General features: G+C 38.0%; 1 pseudogene; it reads left to right on the top strand.

The window, feature by feature from the left end:
- Nucleotides 1-1,990: 1,990 nt before the first annotated feature.
- LOC150105363 (innexin inx2-like) overlaps nt 1,991-9,670 on the top strand; it is a 117,150-nt pseudogene continuing 109,470 nt past the window's right edge.

Below are 9,670 nucleotides of genomic sequence, written 5' to 3'. Positions count from 1 at the left end.
TGTTCAATAAGGTTCAGATCAGGTCTCTGTCTGACGCAATATGACCATTGCTGTTCTTGCGCCAATAAACCATAAAAAAATTAGATCTCCGTGGAAGCCAGTCAAGTGTGGTAACGTCCATGTCTACAAATCACGCAGTTTCAGCAGCAACCTTATTGTCTTGTTGAAAGGAACAGTGGTCAGTTCCATAGAAACACCGCTAAGTAGGAAGCATTGCATTGCCCAGAATGTTCAGATACCTCACGGAGTTCAACGTTCGTGGCCAAACAAGGAGAGGTTCGAGGTCAAGCTAGAAAAAAGAGGACCATACCATCACACCACCCGACTTTCATAGTTGGAGTCAAATAATCCTCATAATTGAATACATGCATATTCAGTTATATATTATAAATTCGTTATTTATATACGAGGGTGGTCTGAAAGGTTTTCGGCCTGTCAATGAAAAAATGAATTTATAATTTCAAAGTTATTTTTATTTTTCAACATAATCTCCCTAATACATTTATTCCAGCGATACTCCAGCGCCATTATCCGTCCGTGTAGTGGTTGTCAGTAAGATCTGCAAAATACCCCTCTACAGCTGCAATCACCTCCTGATTCGAAGAAAAACGCTGACCAACGAGGAAGAGTTTTAGTTTTGGGAAGAGATCGAAGTCAGAGGGAGCCAAATCTGGGGAATAGGGTAGATGTGCCAACAATTCGTAATGTAGATCCCTTAATTTTCCCATTGCCAAAACACCTTTGTGCGCAGATGCCTTGTCCTGATGAAAGATGAAGTTTTTCTTCTGAAAACTGGATCTTTTTTCATGAATTTTTTCGTCTAGTCTGGTTATAAGATCAGAATAATATTTCCTGGTTATTGTTTTTATTCATGATGGAACCAACTTTGTCTTCTTTGGCGCTGAACAACCGGCTTCTGTCCACTGTTTTGACTGCTGTCTGGTTTAGGGGGTTTGGTTTGTAATGGTGAATCTAAGTTTCATTTATAGTAATAAATCCATGCACAAATTCAGTTTTATTCTTGTTGAAACGCTCCAAGCACTGTTCAGAGATTTTCATGCGAGTGCGTTTTTGACCTGCTGTAAGCAAGAGTGGCACACCAATCTTGTGCAAAGCTTTTTCATGTGCAATTCTTCATGCAAAATATATCCAACACGTTCTTTTGAAATGCCTATAGTCTCAGCAATTTCACGTAATTTGACTCGCCGGTCATCCAATACCATATCGTGCACTTGATCAATGATTTCTGGTGTTGTTACACTTTTTGAACGTCCTTCACATGGATCAATTTCAAGGCTGGTACGGCCACGTTTAAACTCGGCAGCCCATTTCTTAATTGTCGGAAGTGAAGGAGAAGAGTGCCCATAAACTTTTTTGAACTTCAAATGAATTTCTTTTAGCATTAAACTTTCTTTTAGAAGAATTTTATAACTGCACAATACTCAATTTTATCCATTTCAAGGGATACAGACAACACTTTTGCTTCAGACAGCTGTATAAAACAAACTACTTCATAGAATGACTTGCAATATCACATGAATGCTTATGACAGATGTACCAACTTAGAAAAAAATCTTGTCGATAGTGTTGCTACCTATAGTCGAGGTCTAGAACTTTTCAGACCACCCTCGTATATAGGAGGGTGATCTGAATCTGCTTTCACTGCAATGACTGCAGCAATCATAGTGAAGAATTGGAGTTTTGGACCATTCCTCCTGTAAGCATGTAATGAGTAAGGTGATGGATTATTGTGGGGGAGAACGTCCTTTGACTTCACCTCACCTCACCTGACATTCTAGTCCATTCCACAGAAGTTCAAATAGGTTTGAGTTTAGGACTCTGTGGTGGCCAATCGAATGTGGTGACTTTCATGTCCACAAACCGCGCAGTTACAGCTGCAGCCTCATTGCACGGCGCATTGTTTTGCTGAAAGAGACAATGATCAGTTCCTTAGAAACGTCACAATCAAGGAATCATTGCATTGTCCAAAATGTTCAGATTCTTCTCGGAGTTCAGCGTTCATGGCACCACAAATAGAGTTCCGAGTCCAAAGGAGGAGAAACAGGACCATACTGTCATACTGCCACCTCCGAATTTTATAGTTGGAGTTACCCACTCTGGTAAGACGCTCACTAGGCTTCCGACACACCTATCCGTATGCTCGTTAGAGAGGGAGGGGGATTCATTGCTCCATAATAACTTTCCAAGCTTCTGTGTCCCACTGTAAGTTCTCTTTACACCACGAAGACAATGTTGCATGTACGTTCGGGAAATGTGGGACTTGCACAGTGCACTTGCATCATGGAAACCCATGCGTTAGCCTCGCTTCTGAAATTTTCGTGCAGATTCGTGTTCCAGTCCATGCCCGAAACTCTGCATTCAACATGTCGGTTGACGAATGGCAGTTTTCACATATTATCCTACATATCATGCCACGGTCACGTTCGGCGAGTGTGGTAGGTCGTTTACTGTGGGCACCACTTGCAGTTGACTCCCAGTTTTGCCCTCTCAGTATGACTGATTGTTGCCCTCGAATGCCCAATTTGTCAACAATTTGCCGAACAAATAGGCCTGCAACATGGCATCGTATCAGAATGCTTCTTTCTAACTCCATCAGTTCTCTTCTCGCAGCCAGTTCACCCGGACACAGTTGCACTGACTGGAGAGGATCATATGCCTTCAATTTATGCTGACTACAAATATCTGACTAGTTACACGGCATGATGCACCTTACTCATGGGGGTTGTCTGTTGACTTCTTTCTATACAGTGTATATATATATCTATATATATTTATAAACGCTATATCGTAACATATAACTTTTAAGTAACAAAATAACTTCTTTGACTATATAGCCGAACGATAAAATAGAAAATAACCGACTTTTCATACATGCCATTGCCGCTCAACTGGAGCATCCAGAATCAACGGTTGGCGATGTGATCAACAAATGGAGATGTTCTGGCATCACTAGTGTAGGAAAACACCCAGAACGGCCGTCTCAAATGACTGACAGGGATAGGAGTGTAAAATCAGGTGGCACGCAAAAACCGGCTACATCTGCACAGAACATTCGTGATGAGTTCCAGAGCACCAGTAACATCATGGCGAGCACCAATAGTATACAAAAAGAACTCCATTTACTGACTTTCCACACCAGCCGAACATCACAAAAACGAACAATACGGCTTGTCTGGCTTTGCGTAAAGAGCATATGAACTGGACAGTTGGTTAGTGGAAAACGGTACTCTGGAGTGATGAAACAAAGTTCACCTGTTTCCAGTCTGATGGTAGGAGAGGCCTGGTGAACGCTTGTTATCACAGTGTGTTTTACCCACAGTAAAGTTTGGCGATGGAGAAGTAATGGTGTAGGGTGCAGCTGGTTTGGACTGGGATCACAGGTCGTCTGTGGTTCCATGACGGCAGCCCAGTACCTTGATATTCTGGATAATCAGGGGCTGCTTACACTATGAAGTTTTTATGGAACGGACCCGTGTTAATATCGCGACGACAGTGCCCCCATGCCACAGAGCTGGTGGAAAGCCTCCCTCAAAGAGTGCAGGATGTGATCAATGCCAAAGGTGGGCATGCCGGATATTAGGGTTCGCCTGCTGATATCAATTGTAAATTGCTCAATTGTCCGGACAATTATTGGTAGATAGTGTATATGTGCAATATTTCTCCTCGCCTTTCATTTTTTTTTCTCTAGGATCAAAGTTAAAAACACTAATATATCGAATTTGATCGTAATTAGATGAACGGTTTGACTAGCAGAGATTCCTACAATTGGTGTAATTCTTTTCCTTAACAAAGTCTTTTATTTTACTTATCCATTCCGGAAAAAAGAATGAAGAGCCGAAATCTCTTGACTGATGAGACGTATAGAAGCGACAGCAGAGGCTACATCTACTTCATTTTAATTCGATTGAGTTGCATTTTTAGGGCGTCGAAACGTAACAACGATATTCCAGATTTGATCGAAATCGTATAAATGATGCGTCAGTCTAACAGTAGTTGGATTGGATGAGGAAGGAAAACGGTGCTTTTCAACAGTCTTTGACTATTTTTAAATTGCACTAGTGATAATACTAGATTTAACACTTCATATTTCACAGGAGATATATGAAGCTCTTACATTTCAACTTCGAATTGTAGGCTCACCACATTTTTGAATTTTGATAATTAATCTTGACATCTGTCCACATTTACAGCACGTTGTGGTTGATGGATTTTTATCTTGAATTAATGCGCAGATCATCTCTGTATAGAAAGTCAGGTGTGTATTTTTTTTTTTATCTTTAATTAATGCGCAGATCATCTGTGTATAGAAAATCAGGTGTGTATGTGCAGTTTATGAAGAGGTGGATCCTTTACCTCACACAAGTTCATTATGATTATGCATTATATTCGCAGTAGTTTTCAAAATACGATAGAGGATTGCATCCCGTGTTTCTTTTTGTATTTAAGTCCTTTTAGGACCTAAACCCTTTGACAATGAGTGAGATAACTGATCTCATACTGGCAACGAGGTTTTCTTTTCTTCTTTTTTTTTACTCTCCCCAAACAGGCAAATCATCCACAGTACACAAGCCGTATAAAAAAAAAAAAATTACTATTAATGGAGGAAGGTGGCGCTGTATGTAGTTGATAGATTATCAGCTGTATGTAGTTGATAGATTATCAACTACATACATAATATCAACTATTCCAATCGAAGGGCGCAATGTATCGTCGTTCTTCCAATTGCGCTACGGAGGCGCCTGTATAAAATATGTATAAAATAACAATTTTTCTATTTTCATCGTACAGAGTATTTACATATTTACAATTAATGAATATTACTCTTGATGCTCTGTACATTATACTGTAAGCAATTTAAGGCACATTATTTCTTTTCAGTATTTTTTTATTTGGATGCAAATTCATATACTTTTTTTATTTTTGATATCTGTGTGTTCATTATTATTATACACCGTACTGACTGTTTTGTAACATAATTTGCAGTCTTTGATTATGAGGTTTACGTGTGGATGAGTGAGGCGAATTAATCCCACCTACTTCGAAGCTTTGGTATGAAGCGAGTGGGATTAGTCTTCACTATTTATGTTGTTGTTACTGTTTATGGATGGGATGTATATTATAATTATTATTATAATAAAAAGTAATAAAAAATGAAAAAAAATAATAAGAAATTACAGCAGACTTCCTCTTACAGACTTTCCGTTGTTGTTACCTTCGAAAATAGAAGGACCATTGAAATGATCTGTGTATAGGTAGTGCATGTGTGATTGTAAAGGATGCTGTACCACAGATTGTCGCTAAAAATATTGAAAATTATTATTCTCAGTGACACGAGATTTTTAATATGGCCATATATACACGTATATGTATTGTGAGTGTTCTTTATGCTATAACAAGTGAATTAATCTTCACCACAGAAGATGTGGTATCGATGCGACTAGTATTGTGTTAATCACAATATTGAGCCCCTTACATTGAACCAGTTACAATGTACAAGTGTTAGAAGCACGAATTGGTTTGAACAACCTTAGCCTACTTCATAACTGCATTATGGTACATTATGGTGCACGTCCTTTGTTTACTTACATGTGAATTCTGTTATAGTGCGGCAGTAGTGTTAATCTTTATTCATTCAGCTACAGTGTTCATTTGTGCACTGAGATGAAATGGAATAATAAAATGAAATCAATAAATCCGCTAACGCCTTTTTTCTCTATGAGGAAGTGACGAGGCCGTTCAAGCCCTATCTAACATTCCGAGACCAAAGGGAAGGTCAATCTCCATTAAGGCTATCACTAATTATGAACAACATCTGAAGAAGAGAGGTAGGCGAATGCCACCATATCCTGTTGCCTAGCCTTAACACAAGTTGTTATTTGAATGCGGTAGTGTATGGGTGCTACAATTGATTTTTCTTGAGTTTATGTGACGAAAAACCTAGATTCCGATAGAAAAAAACCCTCTTGGCCGTGCATGTATGAGATCGACTAACTCGAGAACCAGTTGAAGAAGTGGGGGGGGGGGGATAGATTCAACCGGTTTCCGAGTTAGTCGATCTCGGAAGCGGTTTTAAAAAAAAAAAGATTAGAAAAAGCTTCTCTTGTCGGCGAAAAGATTCGAAATCAGAATGGCTTTTATCGTACGACACCCTGGGGTCGATATGACATTGTTAGGGGTCGATTCGGGCTCAGGGGTCGACAGAAAAATATAAGACATCATTGTATGGGTAATATTTAATTAATGGATTACATGACAAAAGACATGGAGGTAATGACAACGCAATTAAGAGTGAATCGTGGGATCAGTACCTCCATCTGTAAGATGGAGTAAGGTCATGAAAATAGTTACTGAGGCCAATCAAGTAGGCCAAAATGACGTATTTACCAATAAACGGATGTTGGTGGTTCCTGCCGGCCGGCGTAGTGGGAGCGAGATTGCAACACGTGCGTGGTTCTTATTTACTGATACTTACAAGTATTCGATCCCAGTCTCATTTTTGCGCATCGACATACAAGTGAGCGTTAATGTTCTAAAATTCATCAACATACATATTATAATTCAATCGTTATTCATTCATGAACTAAACTTCTCTATGTTGAAGAGTTGAGCAGCGCTGGTAGTAATACCAGTGATATTAATACCAGTAGTTTATTAATATCACTAGTAATACCAGTGATATTACTAATGATAGTAATAGTAGTAGTAATAGTAATATAATAATATATACTATATTATACATACACTAAACACTGTAACTATAAAATAAACAATCTAAAAACTCACATAAGCGTCTTTTTTTTGCTTGTCCTATTATAATTACTAATAGTAAAATATAGGGGGTCGATAAAAAGTCAAGAAACGCTCGAAGGGGGTCGACGGGCAAATAACTTTGGCGACCCCTGCTGTAAATTGTTCCCTCCTTCGCAATTTTTGCAAAATTGCTAAACGACCTTCGACTCGTATTTCTTCGAGTTGTAAATTGTTGGTGAAATAAAACTAAATGCACAGTGTGAGGCTTTATAAATTGCAATGGTTTGTTCAATGAATAAACGACTTTTCGTTCGTTTGTTCGAAAGTTCTGAAAATATAGATAATGAATACACTGCTTAGTGTGTCGAAGTTTAGTGATGATAGTTTTTTCACCCTATTGTCCATAGTTTTTTTTTTTTTAATAAATAGTCCTCTGCATGACGCAGTGGCATATACATGCTCCAACATCCTAGGAATTCTTTGGAACTTCTGATTTTGAGTTCGAAACAAGAAAGTGCTTGAAAATTTTCCTATCTGAATATGGTTTGTATATTTGCATGTCCAGCTAAGATACTGCCTTTACTTTTTACAATTATTATACCAGGTATTAGGAGAAGTGGAAATGTTACTGAAACCATGATTTGTTATGGGGTTGAGAAGAACTATTGTCTATGAGCATGAGAAAGATATTTATCTAAATGATGTATGTCGCTTGAGATTTTGTTTTACATTTAGCGAACGTGATAAAACAAAAAAAAATAAAAATAAAAACAAGACATTTATGCAGAATAGAAGAAAGAAACATTTCAAATTCACTTCGTAAATATGCTTACTCTTAATTATTTCCTAATGAGAGTATTTTTTATTTTCATCTCATGTATTCAAAATGTAATCCTAACAGAAACACGGCTATTCGATTAATCAACCGGAGATTATAAACGAAGTTTTGAAGACTATCAACAGCTAACCTCAGCTCTGTGTCAATCACATAGTATCTGGCTTACGATTATGAGCCATATGAGCGATTTTAATAGCATCTAGGAAGGAGTGTATTGCTGATAAGTGCCTCTACCTGGTGGTCCTTAACCCTAACAGTATACTATTATTATTATTATTATTATTATGAAACACCTCCATGGAGTTCAAAGACTCATCGAGGGAGGGCATCTACTCTACAACTACTCTCTCTCTCTCTCTCTCGATCACTCCACTAACTGCAACTACCTTCATTATCCACACCAATGCCATTCACAGCCGACCACCATCACCACTAGTACTTTCACAAACATTCATGCCCGCAGCGGGATTCGAACCGCAGTCCATTGGCTGGAGAGGAGATACTCTAATCACTCGGCCAACCAGACCGTATATATTATTGTCTGAAATATTGTAAGTTATACGATCGATTTCATGAATTTACGGGATGAAAACCCTCTTTCCCAGTACTAATGTTTCTGAATTCTTCTGTCTATAGAATGGCCAGTTTTCTCCAAATAGGAAAGATGGCATTTATTGGACACGTGATCATCCAGTAGAGACATCAGTGAAAGTTTATTTTTGGTGGTTAGTAAAAAAAGTAGTCATTTTGCTGATTGGTAGAATGGTACGAGTCAAGTTACATCTTTTCAGAATTGTAGCTATTTGTAGGGTCTCTGTATCTTAGTTAAAAAGAGCCGGGTTCGACCGAGAGGTAGCATATTTGATATTGCGGTGGGAAACGGGGATTTTTCTCCAGGAAATTGTTTCCTGGAGAAAAATCCCCGTTTCCTGGAGAGGCATGTCGACATCGAGAATACACATACATGCACTTGGATGTACAGGCATATATACTTTCCCTTAATGGATGCAGCTCAGTGACCTTGTTCCCTAATTATATGGATTGGTTGTTGAAGGAAGAAATTAGCTATTTGAGCTTTACTACCAAATATGTAGGGAACACTGTATTCAACATTGGAGTTTTGGTAGATCGGAATCTAGGGATCTATAATGCATTGAATCTTCTGGATGATGAGCCTATTTATTAATTGTAGAAATGGAATGCGTTGTATCCTCTCGGGATAAACTCATTAAATTGTAGAAGCCTACTATATATTAATTTTCATGATATCAATATTCCTCCTACTCATCAGATATGCCAGTTTCGATGGCACGAGATGGAAGATTTGATTATATCGTTATGATTCACGGTGGAATGAAAAACTGTTGCAGATTATACTTGAGTTAAAATATAGGACAGCAAATGTGTTCAGCAAAGTGAGAAGCATTTAGAAAGCACGGCATGAAACAGCAAGTAAAAGCGTTTTCTTGGAGAAGAAAACTACATTTCTGAAGATTATTGATTGTCGTATATCCTATCTGGAAATATCAAAGAATTTTTTTAAATTTTTATTTAATTTTTAGTCATATTGAAAGAAGTGGTAAGTTAGGGTGTGAAGTTCTGTGACACCATGTTCACAGAGGAATGAGACAGATTATAGTCTACAGAGAAGTGTGATATCAGGTGAGGATTATTCCAAAGAGGGATTCCTAAATCTGTTTAAATTGGAGTTCTTTTAGTTTCCATTTGCATCAGATATTTAGAATGGATCCACATGTTTCTTAAGAGAAGAGAGTCTGTCTCGGCCCTTCTATATGGTGGCATAAATTTCCTATTGTATGTCTGCTAAAAAATGAGGTAACGCCTTTTATTTACCTTATTGGTAGTAGGCGAAGACGTATCTAGCTTTTGGAGAGGGAGTATTTGTATGTGGATTCAGAAAGTTAAAGGTGCAATCAAAGAAAAGAAAAAAGCATATCGATAGTTCTTGGCAAGTAAGTCAACTTTTGCTCTTAGGGAATACAAAGAAAAATGTAAGAAATACTAATGTAAGTATTGTGTTAAATTATGTATACAAAAGTA

Source organism: Typopeltis vanoorti, chromosome 6 (genome assembly GCF_054136105.1).
Source record: "Typopeltis vanoorti isolate ZY-2024b chromosome 6, IOZ_Tvanoo_1.0, whole genome shotgun sequence".
NCBI lineage: Eukaryota > Metazoa > Arthropoda > Arachnida > Uropygi > Thelyphonidae > Typopeltis > Typopeltis vanoorti.
This window is presented reverse-complemented; position numbering and strand designations above follow the sequence as displayed.